This window comes from Ipomoea nil, unplaced genomic scaffold (assembly GCF_001879475.1).
Source record: "Ipomoea nil cultivar Tokyo-kokei standard unplaced genomic scaffold, Asagao_1.1 scaffold2653, whole genome shotgun sequence".
Lineage (NCBI taxonomy): Eukaryota > Viridiplantae > Streptophyta > Magnoliopsida > Solanales > Convolvulaceae > Ipomoea > Ipomoea nil.
The window spans coordinates 3,945,600-3,960,552 of NW_017619081.1; positions in this window are offsets into that span (position 1 = coordinate 3,945,600).

Consider the following 14,953-nt stretch of genomic DNA (forward strand, 5'->3'; position numbering starts at 1 on the left):
CCTAGACAAGAAAAGAGTACAATAGAAAATATATTCATGTCTCATTAAAAACTTCACTAGGAAATCCACGTGGGAAAAACCTAGTTGAAGAAAAGAGTACATGGTATATGTAAAAACATATATTGTATTTGGTCGCCTCATTAAAAACCTTAACTTAAGAAAACCCTGTGGGAAAAACTTAGTTAAGGGAAAAAGAGTACAACTATAAACCTTCAGGGCGCAAACTGCATAATCTTCAGGATTTTGGAGTTTGTCCATTTAAGCAATTATTTTGCGACTTTTTCCCATTGTCATTACTATATCATACTCATGCCTCGTTAAAAACCACACTAGAAAACTCAATGGGAGAAAACTAGTGAGGAAAAGAGTACATGATATTTATGTATTTGTGTTGCAAATAGTGCGCAACTGCTAGTTTTTTATGACTTAATCTTCAGGATTTTACGTTCAATCTTCCGGATTGATTCAAGTAAATGTACTTCCCGTTGTGTTGCAAATAGTGCGCAACTATTAGTCTTTTATGACTTAATCTTCAGGATTTTACGTTCAATGTTCAATCTTCCGGATTGATTTGAGTAAATGTACTTCTAGTCTCCCCCTGAAGATAACAATCTTCAAGTTCTACATATATTTCATATTTTGAAGAGATGGATTGGACAAATCTTCTGGATTGTCACTAGAGTAGTGTACAATAATCTTATGGCTCTTCTAGAGCTAATATAACATTTGTGCAACACAAGTGTTATTGTCATGCACACACCGATTTGTAACCTTCAGGGTTAACGCTTAATGGTGTATTGTTATAAAGAGAATTTATTCATTTTAGCGAGTCGAGCTATGCCTTAATTGCTCCTTTATATATTAAATAGTCATGGCACTTCTGGTGCCTAACTCTAGATCCAGATTATCATATAATGAGCAATTTGTAATGGCAATTGTGTTGTCAACAACGATAACCTTTTTGTAAAACTCCCATATTTGTAAAAGTAATGGCAATTTCTAAAACAACCAGATTCTAAACATTTCCCAAAGATATTTTGATCTGGTCGTTCCGCATCCTTAGTATTACGTTTGTTTGGTGCACCTATAAGTCTTACCAGGATTTTTCGTCATCTGGACGAACGTCTGCAAGACATAATTGTTCAAGCTATTTCAAGAGTGACAATATTTCTTTACTAGATCTGGTATTATGATCCATATCCCTTTCACCGATAGATCTCCTAAACTTCTAGTGTCAAGGTGTATCGATAGATATGTTTGGTCCAAGGATATAGGACATAGTCACTTCTTTTATGATCATTATGATCAATAGATGTATTTGGCAGATTATTTGCTAAAATCGCAAATAGATTATCTTTTGAACTTCCAGTTCAATCAAACTAGTACATGGATTTAAATAATGAAGATGTTTTTATTCTTATGAAATTTCTTGGCATTCCAAAAAGCTACGGAGTAGTATATTATCTCCCCCTAATGCCGAGAAACAATCTTCATTAGGAATGCAGTCAACGTACCCAATTATATGTATCGATCCCCTATCATGGGCTTTCGATATTTAATCAATAGACGGAGGTTTCTTTGGTAGTCCTTTTAGAGGTACGTTGTTGTGGTGATATAAAATAGACTGCGCAAATAAAATAACGCAGATAGGGAAATGTTACTTCTGAAACCACGTACTAGGTGAAAAAGGGGGTATAGCAATCCTTGAGGGATTAATTTGTGATATGCATTGAGTTAGACTTGGGTAAAAAGAACTTGACTCATAGTAACGTCATAGCAATCCTTCAGGGATTGATGGGATAGCTGGACCATTTTTGGTCAAGAATTTATCGTCAAGGTTCATCCTAAAGAGTGACTTAGAGAATTTAAATCCTTAATCTACCTTCTTGGCAAATAAATATACAAAAAAAATGAGGGCTATAAATTTAAATATCATATGCCCAAATCTCATGTCAAAGAGTTTCTATAGCAGAAACTAGCACTGTAAACATGTCATAGCCTTTAATTGTTATCATATGCAAGCTAAGGTTTAGCAACGACAGGTGCAACCTAACCATATTGAGAATTCATGCTATTTTCCCACTTATAAGTTGGGTGATAAATCTCAATAGCTATGGCCTATAGCAAATCATAAATTGCCAACAAGAGAAATAACAAAATCTCTTATATGAACATAATCAAGAGATTATATGCTAAATGATGTCAATTAAAGAGAAGCACATGCAGTATGTGATATAATTGTCCCTTATGTCTTGGACACCAAAAACTCAATTTAGTAATGCACATCATATTTGGTACACACAAGGCATGACATGACAAGAGATATTCTTATTAATTCATAAATTAGAAATATGAGAGAAGTACCGTTCGCCGAAGAATAATGAGCACATGTTTGCTTGTCGGGCCTATTCATCCCTATTTTGGGGAGTCAAAAACAGTAATTTTCCAAGCAAGCTCTCATTTTATCTCATAGTTTCATACAAGTATGAAAGCATCACAAAATAGCAAGATATACAAGCTGAAAACGGCAAAAAATTTTAGAATTGTGACCTGAATTTCAGAATTTTCTGGGGAAAAATGGTAACACATTTTGACACAAAATTTTTCAGATATGTAGTTCATCAAGTCTAGAACATACACAAAAATTTTCATGCCAATCCAAGGTCTAAAAGTATTTTTTCCGAAATTTTTCCCAACATTGCTCCAGGCAGAAAAATAATTGACAGCACACTGCCAAAACTTTACAGAATTTTCTGGGATAACTGGAGCATATTTTCAACAAACCTTTTTATAGATATCAAATGACACAAGTTTAGGTTCTCCAGAAAAAATTTCATTCCAAAAGGATTTCAAGAAGTATTTTTAACGAATTTAATTTTCAAACTGCGCCGGTCAGAATTTTCAGGCAGTGATTAGTGATTACTATTAAAAAAAAATTCACAAGTTGTTTGCTTCAGGCAAACCATCATGATGTGAGTCAATTTTGACTTTTGGAGAGTAGCATAACATTAGAAATAGAAGTTGCAAACTTCATTCATGAGTCATTAGTCACCTTAAAGATTAATCCTATTTGAGGTCTTCCAAGCCATATTAGAAAGTAGCACAATAATGGTCAAATACATTGTCAGTAGGGAAGGTTTAAAAACTCAAAGAGTATATTCCCACAAAAAAAAAAACAAACTAATTTTATTGTTTCTTTCAAAAAATAAAAAAAAAAAAAAAAAAAAAAAAAAAACACTCAAAACACTTAGTATATTTTTCATGTACTATTACTAGAGTACAATACGACAATTGACAATGAGACCCGCATACACCAAATATCCTGTATATTTTATTTGATAAAGATTATTTTCTAATATTGCATAAGATTGGTAACTTCTCACTGGACCAACTAATGGAAACCAACTATCTGAAGGAAAATCGCCCAATTGTAACAATTTCGAAGATAGATTGGACGAATTTGGTGAAGTCTGAGGAGAAGGTCTCGCTGGTTGGACGGTTTGCGAGGGAACGCCCACCGTTAGACTACCTTAAAGGAAAATTGCGGACTGTATTATGTTCAGAAGGAGATTTACAGGTGGGATCCTTGAATCGCAGGTGTGTTCTATTACGCTTTGCATCGGAGAATGATTGTCGAAGGGCTTGGCTGCGGAACCAATTTGCGATTGACGGAAACCGCCTCTGGCTATCGCGATGGAGACCGGAGCAGAGCCTCGAACTCAGCCGAGATTCTCCTATGGCCCTGGTATGGCTTCAATTGCCTTTGTTACCAGTTCACTTGTTTAATTTTGATGCATTATCTCACATATGTGAGCCAATCGGAAAAGTAGTGGAGCTCGATTCGGCTACAATCCGACGTTCGAGACCAAGTGTAGCACGAATTAGGGCTGAGATTGATACGTCTAAACCGGTTGTTGATCGTATTTGGATTCAATTTATCGGAGAAGGTGGAAGATTGGAAGGTTTCTGGCAGAATGTTGAGACTGAGAGAATGCCGAGCTTCTGTGCTGTGTGTGGTCGATTTGGCCACTTGATGGCAACTTGTAAGCGAAGTGGAGGGATTCAGAGGAGGGACAAGGAAGTGATAAGGCCGGTGGTGGAGGTGAAGTCTACAGAGATGAGACAGGAGGGTGTTGAAAGATGCCTAGGAGCTGCTCGACAAATTGACAAAGAGGGGCTGGGCTGTGGGAAGGTTTCTGGTCAAGGATTGGAGAGTGTTGAGTCTCTTAATCGACCTATTGTTGAAGAGAGACAGGGAACTAGAATGGATAATTCTGGTCATGAAGCAAAGGAGGCAGAGGCTATGCTCAATAAAAAAGAAGGTGAATTGAGCTCCCTAGCTGATGGAATAATAGAACAGGCTGCCATGGGCCTTCTTGATGAAATTACTGAGAAAGTATTAAGAGAAGATTTAGAGCTAGAAGGCAGTGGGGAATCTTCTAGTCCTTGTGATGCAGTTAGAGATAAAGAGCATATTCATGAAATTGGGGACCTATGCCTAAGCCAAAATAAGGATGATATGTTAACCAAGAATCAAGTGAAGAGGATGAAAAAGAAACAAAGAAAAGCTAATAAAAAAGTGGTGAATAAGGATTCAGAGATTGAGCTGAAGACAGATTCTGGACAACTTGTCTTGCAAGGTAATTCTGAGCAACAGGCAAACAAAATTGAGATGAACGTGATAGAAGAAAATCTAGATTCTGAAGAGAAAAAGGGGGTAGGCCTTGAGGACAGTGATGAATCTGGGAATATCCAGACTTCCTCCAGCTTTTCTTTTATGGAACTGGAAATTTGGATTGAAAAGGTGAAGGAATTTATGAGTAAGGAGGATGCAGTTGTGTTAGAAGAGGCCAGGTTGGAGGTGTTGCACTTCTTTGATCATGCGCAATTGGAATTGGGAGATGAAAGGTTTGCTGAAAAACAAGATGAATTGGTGCAAAAAGCCAATAGAATCTTCTTGGGAAAGTTGGTACATATACATGAAAAGTTCAGAAGTTTGCTTGAGGAGATGGGTAGTCCTATGAGTGTATCAAAACCTGAGAAGAATAGCTCACTTGAAATCAAAAAGGGGAGTGTAGTAAAAGGTGAGGAATCTGTCTTAGCTGAAGCTGGACTGGGGACCACAACTAGCCCTCAGCCAAGCACAGGCCTGATTTTTGAATATGATGATGTTAAATCAGCAGTAAGGGGGTTAATAGATTTTGCTAAGGCTAGAAAGAAGCAAAATGAAGTTGTGAAAATCTGTTGTAGCAGCAACCTAAAGCCTTCTCAGGTGGAGGGCTGTTGTTGCTAAAGTTGTGGATTCTGCCATGGAAAATGAATCAACATGACAACTGTGACTGCTGGTTTAAGAGTCTAATAATCTGAATGCAGCTAAAAATGAATGTTTGATGAATCTGAAAATGGAAATTTGCAGAAATAAGGTCTGAAATGGAGTTGCAGGTGATCCGAATGGTACGGAGATGCAGCCTAAGGTGCTGGTTATGAGGCTATGAGATAATATTGCTGTCGCTTTGCTAAGATAGCTGGAAATGCATCAGATTGAACTACTCTTGGTAGCATTCTGACCTGAAACAAAGAAAAATGAGGCAGATTTGATTGTTGATTTGCCTTGGAGAGTTCTTAGTTTTGAATGCTAAACCAAGCTTGTTGTTTGTAAATGGTATTCGGGTGGTCTCATGAACATGTAAGAAGGATCTTTGTAAGGAGGAATAAGGAGGGTTCATCTTGATGAGTGGACCCTTGTGCTTGGTTATGACCAAAAGCCGAATGGCCTTGTTGTGCTTATAGTTGTAAAGCCTTTTAAAGGCCTTGTAGATTTAGGCTCTTTAGCCTTGTGGGTTTGTAAGGCCATATGGCCCTTTGTCATTTAGGCCATCTTTGGCCCTTGTTTTTGTAAGGCTTTACCTCTTGTAATTTCAAGCCATAGGTCACTTTTGGACCTATGGCGTCTCTTGTAAAGCTTTATGCTCTTTTGGTGTGGAATGTAGTTCTTGATTCTTAAAAAAAAAAAAAAAAAAAAAAAAAATATCCTTCAGGGATTGACTTAGGGTCTATAGATATTATTAGATCAAATATCTATAATCGAGGACTTGGGGTAAGATAACGGGTGACAGATAAAATTAGTGCTCTTGATTTACCTTTTGGGCAAAACTATATTTAGAATTTCGACTATGACCACTTTGTTGATCAAAACGATCCTTCAGGGATTGTCCCATAATAAATAGTGTCTTTGATGTGCCTTCCGGGCTATCTCCCATTAAGATTTAAACACAAAATGTTAATAAATCTTTAATCGTTATGAGCTAGAACAAATAATCCATTGACATTTTGCATTCAAAAAAAAAAATAATAATAATCCATTGACATTTTAAAAACCCCATAGGAAATAATTCAAAACCACCCTTAATAGCAAATTCATAGTTTCATTGAGTTCTGGCATGAGGCCGGCCGACCAGCTTACAGACATGCAATTCAACAGAACCTATAAACTCTTTGTTAACCCAAATTAAAGAGTATACTAATAAGGTCATACATTATGATCAAATAGAATATTCTCAGAACTCATATAAAACTTGCTCATGAGGTTAAAACATGGTGACTATGATCATTGAAATAGCAGAGAGCACATCTTGCATAAAGTGTTGCAGATTGAAATATATATGGCAACCACAAAGCAATTATCACCTCACCAAATTCAATGTCATCAGTGCACAACAAATATTGTGATGCTTAGTAAATGTTGTGCCAGTCAATTATCATTGCAAGAATAAAACAAAACCACATATATAATATATATCATATATCATATGCATACAGCCAACTAGTTCAATAGAGTGTTTTTCCCTTTTCTTTTAATCAATTTCATGATTTTCAATAAATTAAAGATAGCAGCAGCACCAATATCATCACAGGCACCTTTATCAAGCAGGTCAAAACCAAACAACAAAAGGGAAGGAATTATCATCACCAGATGGATGCCGACACCTTTGACCTACGAAGGCCGACCGCCTGCTGCGATGATCGAGCGCTGGCTCTGGCCAGGATCGCCGCAAAGGGAGATCCACGATCGGAGAGAAGCCGTGACACCTCATTGGGCGAGACCGGACTACCGCGATGGACACACCGATCACCTTCGATCTCCATCCTTTACTGCTATTGTTCGTCAGGTCCATGAGCAGGTAGCGGACGGCAGCAGATCGGCCTATCAAAGCTCTAATTTGATGATGGCCTTCTGCGAGTTGATGCCATCTCCTCTGCTCCAGGAAAAACGGCAGCCTTCCTCGTCGTCCCTCTGGAGGAAGCCGTCGAAGGCTGAGGTAATCCAGATGGGGAAGTTCCGAGTGTCCCTCGATTTCTCCGCGGTGATCCAGATTAGCCTCCTCAACCGACTATCGGAGTATCTACGGCGGCGTCGCTCCAGAACTCAACCCGTCTTCGTCGTTGGAGGTTTTGGCCGGCGATCGAGCCATTGCATGGACGATCGCAGGGTGTAGATGGCGTCGGGAATGTGTCCAGAACATCCCCCGCTAGTTAGCTTGTCGATCGGAGGTCTGATTTTGGCGATGATGCGGGTGGCGACGATCCAATGATTTCAACGATGAACCATGATGGCGACGAGTCTGAGGCGGTTTTAGGTTTGGATTTGAAGCCAAAAACATTATCGTACTTCTCCGAGAATTGATGTAGAGCAAAAGTTGCTGATAACGTGTTAAGAGAAAAATAGAATAGGGAGAACCATTGTTTTATTCATCATCTGTTTCCTTCATCAAGCATCAAGCATACAATATATGGCAATACATATCTACTATCTATCTATCTACTATACTAATAAGAGCCCAAGAGAGTTAGGCCTATAATAGGTAGAAAAAATAGCGGTCAAATTTTTTAATCAAATGAATGGCTCAGATTGATCAGATTTTAATTTTTCCTTAAGATTTCCTAATTTATCCCTAACGAATATGATTATCCGTTAACTTTTCTTAACTTACTCATTGATTTCAATAAGAAAGGTCTTAGGTTCGAACCCGTTCCAATCAAAGTTGGCATAATTGGTACTCCGTTAAATATTATCTTTTCTGTTAGTTCACCTTAACTTACTCATTGATTTCAATAAGAAAGGTCATAAGTTCGAACCCCGTCCCAATCAAAGTTGACATAATTAGTACTCTATTTTACTCATATTAAATTAAATAATAATTTAGTAGCTACAATAAAAAATAATACATATGCATTTCTTTAATTTAGAATTATGTGTCTACAATGTCTTTATTCAAAAAAAAAAAATTATTCATTATCAATAAATTAAATAAGAGAAATAATTTCATTAGTTATATTGTATTTATTTTTTTCCAATATAAAAATTCTTTACATTCAAATTCATCAATTGATTATATTCGTTACATTGTCCCTACAATGATTTTATTAAAAAAAATTATTCATTATCAATAAATTAATTAAGAGAAATAATTTTATTAGTTATATTGTCTTTATATTTTTCTAATGTAAAAACTCTTCACATTCAAATTCATCAATTGATTATACTCACTATATTGTCTATTATTTTTTGTGCACTATTTTTAATTAAATATCAAAGTTATAATACAAAATAATGCTATATATTTATTTACCAAGTATTTTATTAATACCATGAAAAAATTTAAAAAATATATAATTAATAAAGCCAATCATATTAACTACTTGAGGGATTTGTTGACAAAGAGAGTACTCAAATCACACAACAAATTGAAGTGAGAACTACCGCGCAATGTCCTTGTTTGCGAGATAGTTCTCACTTCAGTTTGTTGCGTGTTTGAGAAAAACTCATTTATTTATTTCCATTTTTAACACTATCAAATTAGAATTTCTATACATTTTTTTTCTTACAAATATAAATAGTTAAAATCCACAATCAAATCTCAAAATTTTAAACGTTCTCTACATTTTTTTTTCCTTTTGTCTAAACGTACAAATTTTTCCCCTATCCCTATCAAGTTTTACAATAAATTTCGTAACATTCATAAATACTCAGCTCATATATATATATATATATATATATATATATATATATATATATATATATATAGGCGAGTTCAGGTGCGGCAGTGTCTTACGGTGCGGCAACACCAATAGCTCAACAAATATGCACCATCAACGTTAGGAAAATACACCACACAAAACAGAGTAAACAGAGCCCTGCATCACCAAACACACACCATTAGGTGTGAGTAAAAACACCATACACTGTTCGGAAATACACCATTAGGGGTGGTGAGTTATATGGTGTATTTTTTTGAGTCTGTTGTGTATTTTGTGATGTTTTATTGCATTTCATTGTGGTGTGTTTTTATTACACTGTTGGTGCATATTGTTAACACTGTTGGTGTATTCTGGAATTCCACCGCACCGCCGCACGGGAAGACCCCGCCGCATTTGAAAACTAGTTTTTCCCACGCGCTTTGCGCGAAAACTTGTGCCCAATGTTTTAACTCGATTAGTAAATCATTTTGAAATAGATAAATTGCATTTAGGTTTGTTTTTTTATTTTATTTTATGAAGTTTCATAAATATTCACGTAAAATATATTTTTTGTTGGTTTTTAGTAATTTTTCACAAGAAATTCACATTATGATAAATATACACATTTGTAATTATTTGTAATGATATTTAATGGTATTTTACAACTATTTTCTACTTGTGTTATTTAGTTAACATGTATTTGCAATTGTTTCCAATCTCATCTAAAAGTATGTTTCTTACTGGTCCTATCAGTTTTGTAAATGAATGTGCAAATGTTGTAAGTATTAGTTTGTGTAATTTTATTATTTTGTTGTTTGCTGGATTGAACATCTAAAAATAAGTAATAGAAGTTCTTTTGTTTGAGAATATCATTTTTGTTATATGTAAAATAACTTATTTTATGACGGGAGGACATTGATGTAAACGCAATTGTAAATGGATTAAATTTGTTTAAATGTCTTTTTCTTCTAGTTTGAGTTATCTCCCTTGTAATTCATATTGTTGTATAGAAATCCAATAACAGGTGAGCCATCATATCCTCTATTCAATCCTGAATAGAGTCATCATGTGTTAATTTACCAGTAGCTAACAAAAAAGAATATCATTATAAAAATTTCATTTTAAAATTGTAGGACCAGTGTTTGTCATTTTTAAATGTATGTGTTTGTGTTGATATATTTATGTATTTTTGGTTCCATAAATATAAATGCTTGATTGTAAATATCACATTGCTTAGAAGAACACATATATATGAGGTGATTATGTACATCATTAGGAATTACAATTTTACAAAGAGAAGAAGCATGTAAAATAAAAAATTTTAACAGCTGAATGCTTAAAATAGATAACATGAATGTTAAGAAAGTAATTTAACAACCACATAATTTTATAAAATATGTGTTAGGAATATATTGTAAATTTTGATGAGCCGAATGTATTTTTGAAAAATCAAGTAGTCCCCATTTTTATTCTATTTGAGTCAGTTTGAGTCTACGGAGTATGGTGTACCCATATCATGCAACCCATGTACAAGTCTGGATCATGTTGATTTTAGATGTTAAGCGGGATTATAGCTTAACACAATTATGATGCGGATAAGTCACCAAGAACCATGCTAGAGGAGTTGGAAGAAATGCATGTGAGCTATGTCAAATGATCTTAAGTTCAAATCTCAAGTGAAGCATTTTTAACTTACTTGGGAGACTAGCTTGGACCGTATGAGAGACTAACCTCCACCGTATGGGAGACTAGCTTGGACCGTATGAGAGACTAACCTCCACCGTATGGGAGACTAGCTTGGACCGTATGAGAGACTAACCTCCACCGTATGGGAGACTAACCAAACCGTATGGGTGACTAGCTCAAGTATATCAAACCGTATGGGAGACTAGCTCAAATATATCAAACCGTATGGGAGACTAGCTCAAATATATCAAACCGTATGGGAGAAAATATATCAAACCGTATGGGAGACTAGCTCAAGTATACCAAACCGTATGAGAGACTAGCTAAGAGTATAGAGACTAAGTAAAATGCACAAGTCTCACAAGCTATAAACACACCACCAAGCTTAAATTCGAAACAGAGCATCTCACCATGGACAACTATGAAGTTTTACAGAGGTTCCAGTATATCATTTTTGTTAGGATCTCGAAGGAGAAAATATCTGATATATTTTCATCTGAACATCAAGTTTTTACGGTGGAACCAGAGACGCTCGAAGAAGGCTGATTCGCGGAGAAATTATTTTATACTCAAGCAAGAATCAGTAGATAAATTATTTGATCAACTTGACATGTCAGAGAATTTATGAAGGACAAGAAATATCAAGATTGCCGCGCCGAACTTATTCAAATTTTGGAGGCTACAAAATTCAAGACACGGCAACGGGGAAATTATTCAAATCATCTGACAAAAGGAGAAATGACATCTACCTAATATTTCAGGTCAAGTTGACAATATCTTTTGATCAACTACAATTCAAAATGGACGATCGAGATCGAAAGTTGATCAACGGGCAAATAGCTTTCACTAGCTATAAATTGTCCAAGCAGACTTGAAGACAAGCAGCGAAAAAAAGAGACAACAACCCCAAGTGATTGAGCAGTTCAAACTTGAACAAACGGCTAAGACATACAAGCAAAAGATACATGCTATTTTTTTTATTAGCCGAAAAGGGGGAAACAGAGCTTCATAGAATTACATTCAAGTCTGAGTGAGAGAAAAATTTTATCTCTTTGTAGATTTCTCTACTGAGTGTAGAAAGAGAGCGGAGTAACTAGAGAGAGTGAAAAACCCTGGTTGAGTGTAGCTTTGTGCGTAGCACTCGTGGTGAAGGTAGAGTAACAAGAGGAGCTTGTGAAAACCCTGTGAGGACGTAGCTTTGTGCGTAGTTCTCGTGGTGTAGGAGTACAGCTTGGTGCGAAGTACTCGGGAAGGCGGAGTAACAAGAGGAGCTTGCGAAAAACCTTGGAGGAGTGTAGCTTTGTGCGAAGCACTCGGAGAAGTGTCGGTGGACACTTATTCACTATTGTATCTGGGTGATCGAAGAATAGTGAATTTCCTCCTTGAAGTGAAAGGAGAAGAGTGGACTAGGAGGATTACACCACCTCTGAACCACTATAAATCTCTCTCTCTATTTACATACTGCTCATATATTTTGTGCATGCTTATTCTAACTGCGAACTAACCCGATTACGATTTATCGCATATCTTTATCTGTCTGGGTTTGATAGTTCCCACCTATGCATGCAAGCCAAACATTACGTACATTATCTTTGAACCATATCAAGTGTTTCTAACGTGTTGCATGTTTAGAATATCTCTTTGAGCACCGCACTTAAGCATAACACTTCACCGCTACTTATTCCGCTGCACACTCTAAGTTGTTTATCTTGTTAATTCTTGTTACTTAGAGTTGAAATTACCAAAGTGTTATTTGCCTTGTGTGTTTTCGAAGAAAGTTTGAAAAGTTAGAGAAGTCTATTCACCCCCCCCCCCCTCCCTCTAGACTTCTCGCCACCCTTTCGGGACCAACAAGTGGTATCAGAGCGGTTGTCTATTTGAGTCAATTTTGACTGCTAGATAGGTCTCAAAATCTTCAAGATGAAGAGAGATATGGCTCTTGCTCAAAATTTACTTTTCTCACTTGATAAATTTGATGATTGGAAAATACGTATGCAGGTGCACTTATTTGCTTTAAATGATGAAATGTGGGAAGTCATCACCACTGGTCCTATCCAAATCATGGAAGCTAATACTGCTACCCCACGAGATCCAAATGCTCCACGATATATTCCAAAGCCAAAAATGGAGTGGACAAAGGAAGATAGAGGGCGAAATAACTTGGACAATATTGCCAAGGATATTTTGGTCAAAATGGTCGATGACACAATATTCCCAAAGATTCGAAAGTGCACCACATCAAAAGAAATATGGGATACTCTCATTAGTATCGGTGAAGGCGATGAACAAGAAAAAGACAACAAACTAACCATTGTCATGAAGAGGTTCGAAGATTTCAAAATGCTACCGAACGAAAGCATCACCGACATGGAAGCTCGATTGATCAAAATTCTTGGAGAGATCACGGATCTGGGAAAGACGATTACCCAGAAAGAAATATCGCTCAAAGTGTTACGCGAACTACCTACAAATTGGGATATGAAGGTGACCGCAATGCGCGATCATAGAGATCTAAGGACATTATCTACGGATAAACTCTTTAGTGATCTTAAGGCGTATGAGTTCGAAATGAAGACACGAGTCGAGGAAGAACGTGATGAACGAACATCCGCATTGATGGCCGAACAACCTTCAACATCAAGGTCAGTAGGAAATAATGATTTTTTATCTGACGAACAATTTTCCTTATTTGTTAGGAAATTCAAGAAGTTCATGCGAAAGAACAAGGAATCACCACAAGGAAATTTCTTTCGAGAAAATAGAAGATCAAGAAGGGAACCGGTCGAAGATAACACAAACGTGTGTTACAATTGTAGAAAGCCTGGACATTTTATGGCCGAATTTCCACACCCCAAGGCGGACAAAAATTCGAATACTTCTCCACAGGTGGAATACAAATCCAAAGAGAAGAAATTCAAAAAGGGCAAACGGAAGGCACTAATAAGCGATCCGTTAGAGGCAAGTGAATCCGAAGAATCATCTAGTGACGAGAGTGATTCATCACAAGAAGATACGGCGCTACTATGCCTAGCAAGCAAGACATCCGAACATGAGGAATGCTATATGGCGCGTGAAACCGACGAAGAGGTATCTTCTAGTTCTTTTAGTTCCATTGACACCTCTTTCGAGACTCAAGAATCTTTTCAAAGTCTTATGGAAGATTGTCAAAAAGTCATGGCCACTCATACTCAAATCAAAGAGCACAATAATACGTTAATTCTTGAAAAGGAAGAAATGTCACAAAAATTGCAAAATGCTCTAAATGAAATGAGTAATTTGAAAGCCGAAAATGTTCGACTTCAAGAAGAGTGCAAAGCTAGAGAGGTTCGAGAACATAACCTTCGGGAAGTAATCGCATCATTTACAAATTCATCCAAAATAATGGATAAAATGGTAAACATGCAAAAACCCGCTGGAGATAAAGCCGGACTAGGCTACGATCCATCATGTTCTCAAACCCCTGTGAAACTGACTAATTCTACTACTACTTTAATTAATAAAGTCCCAGTGGTAAAATTTGTGAAAAGTCAGTATAGCACAATGAGACAAGGAGTTGGTAATCAAATAAATGCCCAGAAAAATGTTGCAAGGCCGAATCCAAAAATTAATATCTCGGATAGGCAACAAAATTTTAAAAGGCAAAAATTTGTATCTCCAAAGAGAACCAACGAGTCTAGTGCAACAAAACCTCATAGGAATATGGGAAGAATTCCGAGAATTGGGGCTGGGAGATTATATCCCTAAGAAGAAGATTGGTCGCTTGAAATCAAACCATGGACCAAGTCCAGATTTGCTCTATTTCATAGAATCAAGCAACTATCAGCTTCCCAACCCGCACCAAAGCATTATTTGCAAGTGCGTTATACTTATAGAGTTTTTAATGGTTACAAATCACCTACTCTTGGATCAGTGGGATCTAGGTGGATTTGGATGCCAAAAATTACTAACACAAAAGGACCCAATCAAGCATGGGTACCTAAGTGGTAAGAAATATACTTTGGTTGTTGTTGATGATTTTTCTAGGTACACTTGGACAATATTCATCAAGAAAAAGGATGAAGTCTTATCAAAGCTGCCAGAGCTATTAAAGCTACTACAAGTCGAAAAGGACATGAAGATTGCAACAATACGAACCGATCGAGGAACAGAGTGATTCAATCTTACTGCAATTCACAAGGAATTTTACATCAATTATCTGCCGCACGAATGCCGCAACAAAATGGTGTAGCTGAAAGAAGAAATCAAACAC